A 13918-nucleotide genomic window follows, 5' to 3' on the forward strand; every position below is an offset into this window, starting at 1 on the left:
ATTGGCTGCATATAACCAGTTTCATAGCTGGTTTCCTTTATTGAGCATGATTTGATTTTGGCAGCGGTTCAGTAATAGCCAATGTATTTAATGAGTTTTTCTTGTATGGGACTGTAAGATGAGGTTTCCTTCCATGTAAATGTAAAATGAGGGACCTTCCCCTTGTCCATGCTAATTGGAGAAAAAAATCCTCATCTTGCATTTTAGTAGATACTGTATATGCAATAAATAGATATGATATGATATGTGTGCTTTATATATATATTATCAATAATATACTGTGTGTGTATTACATTTATTCTTAGTGCACTGTAAAAATCAGTTTTGCTTGCAAACATACAAATAGCACTAAAGTCAATGAGTAAATATAAAGACAGCATTAGAGACAGATCTAATAAAGGACTGAGACATCTTAAACTTTGGCACTAGAATAACGTTTTAAGTTCCTGTCCCCAGACTGTAATGCCCGCTGATAGTAATGTAGACTCCATATACGTATATGTGGGGAAAGTTAAGTGCCTGAAAATGATAACCAAAACAAGTAGCACACTGCACTGAACTAGTTGCCATGAGTATATGTGTAGTGTGGCACTGTGAATCCTCAAAACAATATTTTGGGTTGCAAAAACTCAAAATCTGGTTTGAATTCATCATTTTTCTCCAGGTATATGAATACTTATAAATAGACCTGAGTGGAGACTAGGAAAAATTGCATGCCATAGAATCACACAACACTTTTAGTATGGTATGATCAGGATTCACAACCATACAAACAAGAAATGGACTGATCCTGGTTTTCTCTGATTTAAAAAATCCCCATTTTTTGGTTTAAAAAGAGTAACCCCAAATCCACATTTTAAAAAATGAAACACAATTATGATAGATAGATAGATAGATAGATAGATAGATAGATAGATAGATAGATAGATAGATATTAAAATGTGGATCTGGGGATCCTTATTTTTACTGAAAATTGGTGATATTTTTTAAATGAGAGAAAACCAGGTTCCCTGCAGATGATGTATAGTCCAGTATAACTTATTTGAATGCAGAGTAGAATTACACTGGGAAAAACAAAAGTTAAATTATACTGGTATATGTTAAAGTAGTGTAAAAGCGATGTTGTAGCCATGATGTTACAGAAATTTACAACTGAACTGTTGAAGAATGTCTTGTCTTATAAAGCTTGTCTAACTTTATCCCAACTACATAGTGGGTCCAATAAAAGATATTATCCTAAGAAATCTTTGACACTGACATATGTGTCATCTGTGTAGCTGTTTGCTAAAGTAGCATATTGTTGTAAGAGCCTTACCCATATTGTCTTCCCAGCTTTTAGAAAGGGAATTTTGCCAGCTAAAAGAACCACACCCTTGTTCAGTCATGTGCTCAGAAAAGATGGTTCCCCCTGCCTGCTACCATGGAAGAGACTTGCCTGTGTAGTCAAATGCTTTGGAATCATAGTTATCACCAGGGATCCTAGGTTTCTCTGATTTGAAAAAATCCCTAATTTTCAGGTTTTAAAAAAGTAACCCAAAGTCTACATTTTTCTGTGATTAAAATGAAACACCACTATATATATGTATTAGTGGTATTTTATTTTAATCATGTAAAATGTGGATTTTGGGTTACTTTTTTTAATAAAAAATTTTTTTTTTAAATCAGAGAAAACCAGGATCTTTGGTTATCACTGATTATAAGTGGCTTAAAGGATAACAAAAAGATTTCTTATATAAAAAAAGAACAAGCATAAGAAATCAGTAACCATATACTGAGATAAAGAGGTAAAAGAATAAACAAACAAAAGAAAATACAATAACTAGAACCTGTTCTTATAATGCAGTCCAAGAAAGCAATTTTGACTCAGCATTCTAGCTGAGAGACTCCAGTATTTCCCTGTGCCCCAGCAAAAATTGAAAACAAACCCAAACTCTTCAGGCAAAACTTGAGTACAATTTCTTATCTAGCTTTTTATATACATAGCCTATAACAGGGGTCGGCAACCCCTGGCACGAATGCCATTGGTGGCATGTGGAGACATTTTCCCCGGCATGCTGGGAGGCATGCAAAGAAATTGTTTAATTTTTTTTTTTTAAGTTGCTGCTCTGGGCTGTTCCATGCAGCCACAAGTCCCAGCACTGTGACAGGCACTGGGGTGGAGCCAGAAGAACACAGGCAGGGAGGCTGTCTGTGTTCTACTGCCCTGACCCCTTGCTCCCAGGCTGCACCCTCCAGCCCGGCTGGCCCCTGGAGGGAGCTGCGGGTGGACAGGGCTGGGGTGAGGGCAGGCACTGCTCAGGGTCACTGCGTTGGAGGTTTCCAGTAGATGGCAGAGCCCTGGGCCCAGGCAGGCAGACACACTGTCCAATCTGGGGCAGCATTGAAGTGCCGAGTGCTGGGGCTGGCACCTGTGGTGTGGCCTGGCCCAGCCCACATAGTTCCTCAGGGATGGGCTGCAACCACCCTGAGCACGTGGGAATGCTGTCTGGCTGGGAAAGGACACTGGGCTCGGGGGGCTTTCCTCTCTGGGATTGGCCTCCCTGCATGCTGGGCACAGTGTAAGCAGGGCAGAGCCATCCCCAGTGCAAGGGCCTGGCCGCGGGTGCCCCCTGGAGCCTGGGAACAGCCACCGCAGCTGCCCTAGCCTGCCTGGGCCCTGGTCCTGTCCACCTGCAGCTCACTTCAAGGGGCCAGGGCTAGGGCAGGCACTGCACAGAGCCGCGGTACTGCAGGCTTCCAGCTGGCTTGGCCTTGAGCACCGGTTGTGGCAGCTGTTCCCAGAGCCTGGAGAACAGCTTGTGACTGCAGCTCCCACACACATTGTACCCGGCACACACAAAAACCAAGCAGGAAGCTCCCTGAACCCAGCATCCTGTCCCAGCCAGGCAGCATCCCTTCATAGGCAGGGTGGCTGCACCCCATCCCTGTGGAGCTGCATGGGCCAGCTGGGCCCCACCTCTGGTGCTGCTGGGTTCTCCACTGTGGCCCGAGTAGCAGAGCCCTGGGGCACCCCCTGTTTCCCACCTGACACTAGCTCTCCTCTGGCTGCAGCCTTTCCAAGGGCCTGGCCAGGCCAGCCTGCCTGCAGTGACTCCTCCAGTGCCTGCTGTTTCCTGCTCCTGTCTCCCTCTCTTCCCCCTCTCATCACAACATGCTTAACAAGAAAAAAACATTCACAAGTACAAAGTCAATACATGAAGTTTTATTTATTGTCATCAGGTTTTCAATTTTTAGAAAGCCTGGTATTTATTGTAAAAAAAAAAAAAAGCAACATTAATGATTATTAACTATTAAATATGCAGTGCATCCTGCCATGTACTCCCTCCACCCCAGTTTTGTTTTGTAGCATGCTGGCACTTTGGCACCTTACAAGGTAGACATTGTGTTTTTTCCAGCACTCTGACAAAAAAAAGTTGCCTACTCTGCGGGAGGGGGAGGGGGAAGAGATCCACACTATGCACATAACTTCCTGCCCCACCTAAAAGTGCACGTTTACCTGTTGTCCTGTGGGGCCAGGCCAACTCTCAGGATCTCAAAACTGCACTACTAGATGGGAGGGTGTGACACAAATTGCACATATACACACACAAAAATCAATTAGGCACATACACACTGCCAGCTCAGGCACATACACATCCAAGATTACCTGTCTAAGCACACGCACACCTATCATCAATTGAAGCACATACACACAAAGATTAGACAAAAATCAGTTGTCAATACCCACATACCCAATACACATACACAAATATGCCCTTTCATGGCTGTGTATTAACCTTAGGGGGCATTTTGGGTAGCTTGGTGCTTGGGGTTTCTTAAGGTCAAGTGGCTCCAGGGTTACTTGAGGTCACCTGGTGCTGGGGTGCAAGCAAAGGGAAAAGACCAGTGGCAAGGAGGAGGCATCCAGGAAACAGGGGGCAGAAAGCTGGGAGATGGGGCTGGAAACTGAGAGGCAGAAAGCTGGGAGATCAGGGGGCAAATAAGTGGTGGCAAGGAAGAAACATCCAGGAAACAGACAGGCAGAAAGCTGGGAGATAGTCAGGAAATAAAGGAGGAGGGTTGGGAAGTCAATAAGATAAAAACTGAACTTGGGGTTTTAAAATAATAGGTTTATTAAACAGACAACACACTACACAGCCCCACAAAGTTATTGGTCACACACACAAGCACTCACACACACACCCACACAATGGTAGCAGGAGAGTAAAAGACTTGGTGGAGGAAGTGAAGTCAAGGTATGTAGGGACATAGTCCAGGTCCTTTGCTTGGCAAAGGAAGGTGGGTGATAGCTACATATCCTGAGCTTTGAGTTGATCCTCAATGGCCAGTCAGGGTCTTCTCCAGCAAGGTGTTGTCCAAAGTGGGTCGCCAGCAGGGCCTCTGGGTGGATAGGTGGTATGGCATAGTGCTGGTCCAGATGGAGAGGGTGTCTTACTGGGTCTGTCTTCACTCCCCATTCTTATAGGGGCAGACCTTCTATGACCCTACTGGCAGGGGTATGCCTAGGCAAGGGTCAGCCATGGTGTACTGAGTCTGTGCACTCCAGGTGAGGACGTGCAGTTCCAGATGTCTGTGTTGCAATAGTGGATTGGCTGATTTCTGTAGGGTCTTTGTCTTTCACATGCTGGGTCTGTGGTTTCTGGGTGAGTCAATGGAAGGCAATGTTCCAGTCACTGAGCTGATGGTCCAGTTGTTGAGTTGATTATTCAGTACAGGACTGCTACCATCCTATCTCAAGCACCCTCATTCATCAGCATTCATTCAGGAACCAATTTACATGTGACTGGTTAGACATGAGTCATATGTTACACCCAAGCAGAGGACACAAGATAGAGGCTTGACATACAAAATGGAAACTTGACATAACTTGACATTACTTATGCTAACTTACACATGTCGGCCTAAATCATATGGTCAATAGAAAAAAAACAGTAAAAATCAGTAAAACAGTATAAACATAATAATTATACAGTATAAAACAAAATATCAAAGAAGGAGAGAGAAAATACTTGCTACAAAAATGCCAAAGTTTATTCTATGTCTCAATTTACTCATACTTATCTATAGGGAACAGAGAGGGAGATAAAAAGTCAGAAATAGTTGGGGAAGGGAGGGACTGCATTTCAAAATTTAAAAGAAAAGAAAAACTGGGGGTTTTGCTACATAACAGGGTAGAAATCTTTCCCAATCTAATTAAGACTAGGGAAACATGTGCATCCATTCAGATATGAATACTAATCCAATATCCTAATAATACTATTTCTCAGTTAATTTCCCCAATAGTCTGAACAGCTAGGTGTTATTCATAAAGCGCTTTTCTTTTAAACGTACATTAATCGTTGTTTCAAAGTGTCTTTTTCCTGTGACTCACAGCAGGTTTTAAAAGGAAATGAGTAACAACCTCTTGTCGTATGTTAATTCCCAGTGATTACCTCTTCTAGTGAGAAGTTAGTATCCAGCTCCAACTACAAACAGCATACGTGGCATAGCCTGAACAGATTGCGAGTGGATGCAACCTTCTCATGAAATCATGGAGCCTCTATGCAACTGACCAATGCGTATGTTGGAGAAGCAAACTTGGATCATTTCCTGAGTTGCCCTGTAGCATCACAATTCATCCTGCAACACCAACACCAGAAACATAAGCCTGTGCAGATAATATTAGGAACAGACCACATAGAAAGGTTGGATTGGAGACACAATAAAGAAGACCTCTTCCAAGAATGGAGAGAGGAAAAACACATAGGGCTGCTATAGACGTGTAGTGAGGCTGCTCCAATGTGCTGTAAATCCATCGCTTTGGATCAGACTCAATTAATCAAGTCTGCTGGAGTGGAGAAATTAACACACTCCAGCAGCTTCCAACGTCATGTATATCAGCATCCCCATGCTGAAAAATGGTGGCACTGCACTTTAAACTAAAGCTCATTTGATGAGCTTTAGTTCAAAATGCCCTGCTACCATTTTTCAGCATGGGGATGCTGATACATGTGACGCTTGGGTAATTTTAATTAGTGTGGCTTGCTAATTAAAGTGCCCCCCTGCCTCCCAGTGCACATCTACAAATGCCTTTAATCACTGCCTCACTAAAACAATCTTTAATAGAAACATATATCAAAATTACACTTATATCCAACACCACAGGACACATAAACAGAATGATAAGCAAGGATCGTGCTTTTCTCTGATAAAAAATCACCAATTTTTATTTTAAGAAAAGTATACTAAAATCCACATTTTTCCAGGCTTAAAATAAAACACCACTACATATATATATATATATATATATAGAGAGAGAGAGAGAGAGAGAGAGAGAGAGAGAGAGATATGTAGTGGTATTTCATTTTAAGCCTGGAAAATTGTTGATTTTGGGTTAATTTGTTACAACTTAAAGTAGGGTATTTTTTAATCAGAGAAAACCAGGATCCCTCATGTTAAAGCTAAACACAGCTCAGTGCTACCTATCTGTAGACACTACACATGCAGTTTCTGTAAAACAGCTCAAGAAAGCACGCAAAACACCCCACAGACCAGCATGAGCATGTGACAACATAGAGATAGTTTTAGCCTTGTGAATTTCTGAATGTCTTATCTTGCTTCTATTTGAGGTAGCTTCTTTTTTATTAAGCTGTGGCAGAGCACCTTTGATGCCTGTCACTTTAAGGGCTTAGACCTAGCAGCAGAATAGCCTGCACGTGCTTGCACTCCCAATGAGGGGACACATGGCCATAAGGAAGCCACCTGATTGGGGAAGAGGACTCAGATGCTCAATAAGAGCAGGTCTGAGCAGGGGAGTCAGCAGTTAGCTGGCTGCAGCCACAGGGAGAATATTGCCCAGCTGAAACTGCTGTTCACAACTTCTTGGAGGTAAAGGGCAGGAACTATGGGGATGGCAGGAGGTCCCTGGTCCTGGGGCATGACCTAACACCTTGCAAACCTCAAAAGAGTTTTCATCCAACAAAGACACTCACTCAGAGAGAGAGATCACATTTTTGAAAGAGCCACCCAGATACCACATAAAGAATTGCTGCCGTACAAAAAGAAAATCCTCATAAATTGCACACCATTAATTATGCCATATCATCCTTCCCTGGAACCTATATGGAAAATCCTCAAACAATTGCAAACCCTTACTAGAAGAAGACCCAATTCTTAAAGAGCTATTTCCAGAACCACCCATCCTGGCCTTTAAACAAGCACTGAATCTCACCAACCTCATCAGCAGGAATCCTCACCAAGTTCATTACCATGTGATAAAAAAATCCCCCATTTTCAGTTTTAAAAAAGTAACCCCAAATCCACATTTTTCCATGATTAAAATGAAACACCACTATACATATATCTATGTGTTAGTGGTGTTTCATTTTAATCGTGGAAAAATGTGGATTTGGGGTTGCTTTTTTAAAACTGAAAATGGGGGGATATTTTTTTTTTATCAGAGAAAACCAGGATCCCTGTTCATTACCAAAAGCAAACTTCCTATGGCCCAAAGCACACTGAATGGATCCAAACCATGCTGAAACAAAACATGTAAAACCTGCTAACATATCTCAACTTCTCCCATAATAACTACACCGCACAACAGAACCATCAACACCCCTGGATCTTACAACTGCATCTCCAGAAATGTAATGTGTATCATCCAGTGCACTAAGTGTCCTGATGGAAAATATGTAGAAGAAACCAAACATCAACAGGATACTAGAATGAATGCACACCGAAAATCTATCAAGGACAAAAATACCCAATTACCAGTGGGTGCACACTTCTCCCACTCTCTCTCCAATCTCTCAGTTCTGATTCTCAAAGGGAATTTACAAAACACTTTCATAGATGAGTCTACAGACTTCAATTCATAAATCTACTGAATACAAAAAATCATGGACTAAATACAGACTTTGGATTTATGGCACATTATAACTTACCTGCCATCCAATAACCCCATATAACCTCTCTACATTTTACCAGCTACATTCTATCACCAGGTCAACATTCCCTCTTTTCCTCCAACCCCTACCTACCTGTCTTGCACCTATTGTCTCCCATCCCTGATAATCTTACCTGCCACTCATATCCATTTTCACAGACTTCCATTTTTGCATTTTGGCTTACACTTCTATTCCACCCAGGAGAACACACAAACACCAACAGACTGTCCCCAAGCCTGAAGAAGGGGTTTTGTTCCTGAAAGCTGGCAAAGAACAATTTTTCCAACTATTTAGTTGGTCTAACAAAAGATATCACATTTATCCAAAAAACCTTGTCTGCCTATGTCCTTAGACCAACATGGCTAGAACCAGCCCCCCTGTATTTATGAACAGTAGCTCTTGCTGGCTACAAGCAATTCAAAGAAAAAACTGTACCTCAGATAATGATGTTGTTGGCCGAGTATCTTGTTTATATAGTTTTGATACAGTAATAGTTCATTATAAGATTAATAAAATATGACAGCTGGTATGTTTTCCTGTGGCACTGCTAGTTTTAAAACTGCCATATGCTCACTGGACTAGATACTGTATTGGGCTTAATCTTGTACTTGTAAATATAAACAACATTTTGTGTTTTAGATTTAATCCACGATAAATGAGCATCCAAATTAGATTTAATTTCATATCAGACTATTCTAATTAAGGGTGTTAATTGACTGTGCTTTGCAATTGCAGTGACAAAGCTATTGTTATGTTTTCATATATTTACGTACAATAATACTAAACACAAATTTCCATACTGGGCTAAATCCACTGAAGGATACGGTCATGCTGAAATATCTTAGTGCCTCATTCTTGGGCATCTTGTCACACAATGGATGCTGAAAGACAGAAAGTGGATGCATAGATGAAGAGCAAACAGGTATGGCCTGGGGTTTTCCTCTTGTTCCTCTTCCACTTGCAGCCTTGGACATATAAGGTCTAGGAAGTTCTGATTCAGAGGCTGTACTCCTAACTGTCATGCTCAATAGCTACTGAAACACCTTTTGTTCAAGAATTTGTCCAATTCCTTTCTGAACCTATTTAAACTGTCAGTTTCTACAACATCTTGCGGCACTGAGTTCTACACATTAATGTATAATACAGAGTGCCCCTACCAACCTAGCTCATAGCCTGGTGATTAGATCACTTTTCTAGCATGCACAAGAAGCATAATTCTATTTCCCTAGGAGGAGAAGCCCTGGATTCTGATCCCTACTACCAGGATTCCTAATTTAATTTATATATAGATGACAATTGGATAAAAAGACAGGAATAATAATAAAAGTGGGGACTGAAACTCCACAAGTCTCCTTCCTAGGGCTATGGAAATATTCCCTCTTGTGCTTGTGTGCACTCTCTCATTTGGCTTCATAACTCTTGCCTTCTCTTCAACAGGGAGGAGCAACTTTCCCTTGCTGCAGTCAAAACTATGGTATGATAGTTAAGGCACATTTTTGGGAGACATAAAACCTCTGTTTCTGTGGGAATTGAATCAAGGTCTTCCTATATCCACTAGGTTCACATGGAGAAAGCAGAAAGCACTTCCTCCCACAGCTGTATTTTAAAAATAAAGCTGCCAAACTTGCATTTTGTGAGGCCTGATCCCTGTGTCTCTTAGAGATTGTTTGCAGACATCTACCAGACTGGGCTTAGGCAGAAGTCCCACTTAGGCCGTTTCTGTATTCCACTGAGACTTATGTAGGTGCTAGGTGCTATTCTTTTCAGGTCAGGGCAGATCTCAATATGAAAAGAGCTATAAGCACAAAGGGAAATTTAGGGTCAAAAGGGAAGTGAATAAAGATTTTAGGTTATTTTAGGATTAGATGGCTACAGAGGAGGTCTTTTTGGGCTTGCTATTTTGAATTTCAGTGTGAAATCTAAGTCTTGTTTTAGTTCCCTCCAGACCAAGGCTTGTTAAGCTATGGCCTGGATACAGCTTTGGAAACATTTGGTAATGGAAAAAATCTCTTTGCACCCCACCACAGTCAGGTGCACAGGGCTCCAGCAGAGCACTGAAGGGGCAGCCCTCTTTATTCTATGCTGTAGTCAGGCACCGGGGGCTCTGGTGGAGGGGTAGTTCTGCCTGTGCCATGCTGTAATCAGGCATTGTGGGCTCCATTAGAGGGATGCTATCCTTGACCCATGCCATGGCTGGCAGAAGAAAGAAGTGGCAAACGTAGCTTAGTGCCTTCTCATCTCAGACCCAAGGTGGGTCATTCCAGCCTCCCCACCTACTGAAACAACCAATCAGAGTGCTTTGCACAGACAGACACACAGTTGGCTGGATGTGAGGGGAGAGGGGGGTGTTGTGAGGCTGGATGTGAAGTGTGGGAGGAAGAAATCTCAGGACTCTCAAGCTTGGAGGCAGTGGCGGTGCAGGGTGGTGATGGAGGGGGTTGGATGGGATGGTAGGGACAGAGCGGGACAGCTGAGTACAACCATGATGGCGGGAACAGAGAGGACAGAGTGGGGGGCGAGGGAGGGTGAGGCCAGCACCACTGGCCTCACCTGCCCGACCCTGCTCTTTGGAGACGGTGGCAGTGTGGGGTGCTGGCAGAGGGGGATGAAGGGGATGGCAGGGCAAGCTTCTCCCTCCACTCCTGGGGGGCGGCGGTGACATGGGATGATGGGTGGCGGTGCTCCATCCCTGCATGCCCCTCCACCCCCTTCATTCTTGATGGGAAATTCACTAGTAGTATTATAATGATAGCAGAATTCTGGTCCAGACACTGAATGGACCTAGTAGGGCTATGTACAATAATTTTCATTTCTAACAATACAATCACAATTTAATAGAACATATTTAGCTTTACCTAATCTTGACATAACCAAATAGAAATCAGTGACCCAAAAGAGCAAAGGAAGCAGAGAGCAGTTATGTGTCTAGCTTCTGTTGCAGTCTCCAACTTTTTGCAATTGCATTGTTCAACACCCGCCTTTGATTCTATCTATCCAGATGACCATGTGTGGAGCCATACTAGTGAAAGAAAAACCCTGTCTATTATTATATTCTTGATTAAGATTTATCTCCACTAAAATATCTATTTTTCTATTTTTTTCAGAAGCATTTAAAGAAAAGGATTTTTGTGTATGTGTGGTTGTGTGATTATTCATACCTGACATGAAAAGATGAGAAAGTTAACAAAAGGAGATGAAAGTAAGCAACAATTAAAATCCATGGGCCATTTGTGCTCTTAATAATCATATAGCTTTATTGAAATGAGAGCATGTAAACCAGGGTAGAATTTGGCCAATTACCTTCATATAAAAATGAATATAATCAGCAGGGATCCTGGTTTTCTCTGATAAACAAAATCCCCAATTTTTAGATTTAAAAAATAACCCTAAATCCACATTTTTAGTGATTAAAATGAAACACCATTAATATATGGATACATATGTATAGTGGTGTTTCATTTTAAACACAGAAAAATGTGGATTTTAGGTAACTTTTTAAATTAAAAAATTGGGGATTTTTTTAATCAGAGAAAACCAGGATCCCTTATAATTAGTTGGTATATTGTGTTTTACAATTCTCTACATCTTTGCCTAGGCTATTTTTCACTAAAGTTTAACACAAAACTAAATATATCAAGTCAGAATTTTCTCTATTAGTGTTCTTAGTATTTTGTAGGCAGTGGACAACAATGAGGACTCATACTACAATAGTTTACCCATGAACAAAGCCACTGTGTGCTGCACTCCTCTTTCTTATATATCAAGCAAAAAAGAGATACAAATTATGCAAAAAAACAAACAAGTAAACCAACGCAAGGAAGCCTATCCTCTTCTAGCTGTACAAAACTTTTACGTGACATTTATGCATGACAGAACTTTTATATAGATTTATAATAATGATCATGCAACTCCCTGTGCTAAAACTGGTTCTTTCTATGGATTCAGTTTACTTCTGCCAATCCACTAGCAAAAGGCGTGATGCTGCCATGGGGAAAGTGTTGTCAGGGTTACATCACTATGGTTGTTCCCTGGAATAAAGATATTCTTTGAAAGCCCAGCTAACCTGGGGGACAAAACTACAACTTGTTTCAACAGAGGAAATAATGGAAAGGAAAACGACTAAATCTAAAAGCACAGAATCTGATTCTCCTTGGACTTGAACCTATGGACTTAAACTTGTGGAAATCATCAAATAATAGACATTTACATCCATTTTGCACAGCTGGAAAAAATATTGCATGGTACAAGACAACAGGGAGCTGGGCCTGCAGCTTTCAAGTCCTTTCATGCATATGAACAAAACTGAAGCCCCAAACTGCCCAAAACTGAATCTACAAGTATGTGTGTATGTACACAGACACACATTCTTGTAGGTTCTACACAGGGCTTCAGTCTTGTTCATGTGTATAAAAGTTGCTTCCTTCCACATATACATAAAATGGATATTTAATTTATTCGGCTGTGATGTTAATCAATATTTGCTCCTGCTAATTGCCATAATAGTAGTAGAAGGCCAGACTGTCAGCTCTAAATTAGTGTAGTTTCACTGACTTCCATTAATCTATGCCCATTTAAACCAGCTGACAATATAATTCAGTTTTTAGGACAATTGCTTGCATTTTTTATGATACTCTGGCAGATATTAAGTATAAAAATACATTTTCATTATGTTCTCACTCTCCTATTATAGTCTTCATCATCTCACTGCTCCTACATGTTTCCTTTTAATTTTTTTATGGTGACTAAGAAAAGAAAATATCCCTGAGGCTGTCAAGAAATGATTGAGATTCTCCTTGATGAAAGCATCTAGTTTTTTGTCATTCTGTGATTTCAGTTTTCTACAGCATGAAGGTGTTCTTCTGCCCAGTTTGCTAGCCTAATACAATTTTCATTCCTCTGTTTGCTCTTTATTGGTGAGATACTTTTTCTGAAGATGGCATATACTTGGTATTTCATGTGGCTTGTCTGTGCTTTTTCTCCTCCTTTGAGTTTGTTTTAAGTTACACTAAGATTCCATGGTGCGAGAACTGGGAAAGTACAAAGGTAAATACATGTCTTATTTTCAAAGGTATTTGGCATTGGCAATTCCCATATCTGCACATTTCAAAACCAGATCATTTCTATTTAGGAGCAATAATGTTGGAAAATTTAAGGATACATAATTACTTACATGAGGCCATATTTCATGCTTTTCTTTGCAGTGAAAGACAGTGTTAAAAAAGGTAAAATTAAAACAATCCTGAAAACAATATTATGCTCTAAATATATTATCATATTTTCTTACATACAATATGCCCCAGAATAAGATACATGGCTAGTTTTTGAAAACTGAATGTAGAAAAAAATCCTTTAAAAGTCTGATAAATAGCAGTAACAAACTGAGTAGCAGCAGCCCAAGTTTCCAGGAACTGATTTTTAGAAAAAAGGTACATGTGGAAGGTGAGAAAATATTTTATTTTCTTTGAGGTGCTAAAAATAAATGATAAGGGATTCTGGAGCTCATAATATTAAAAGTTAAAAATAGCATGCAGAGCCTTTACCACAAATCATGTTTGAACTCAGACAATACTGATCATTTTTTTTATTTATTTTTTTAACACAATGGTCATAAAAGCATATTTAGCTGTCATCATTTTTAGGAAAACATTGCACCTCGTTACATTGTATAGTCAGGATAACTTGTGTTAAAGGGCATATTAGTAGGTCATAGTAACCCTGTTGTTTTTATGCTGTCTCTGTTACCTTAACAAATGCCATATACTCTTCAACAACACTTTCAAACACAACCTATTTTCCTTGAGTAGACATGTCCATGATTGTCTCTAAATATGGTCTGTGTCCATACGTAATAGGGTTAATATCTTTTTAGTAGTACGGAAACTCTATATAATCAACCCCAGGGGCCTCAGTAAATTAAAAAAGGGACATTGATTTAAATATTTTTTGTGAAATATTCCCTGAAGTCCTAGGGGGAAAAAATAAAAAATCTG

This window comes from Gavialis gangeticus, unplaced genomic scaffold (assembly GCF_001723915.1).
Source record: "Gavialis gangeticus isolate Ggan-Ray unplaced genomic scaffold, GavGan_comp1, whole genome shotgun sequence".
Lineage (NCBI taxonomy): Eukaryota > Metazoa > Chordata > Crocodylia > Gavialidae > Gavialis > Gavialis gangeticus.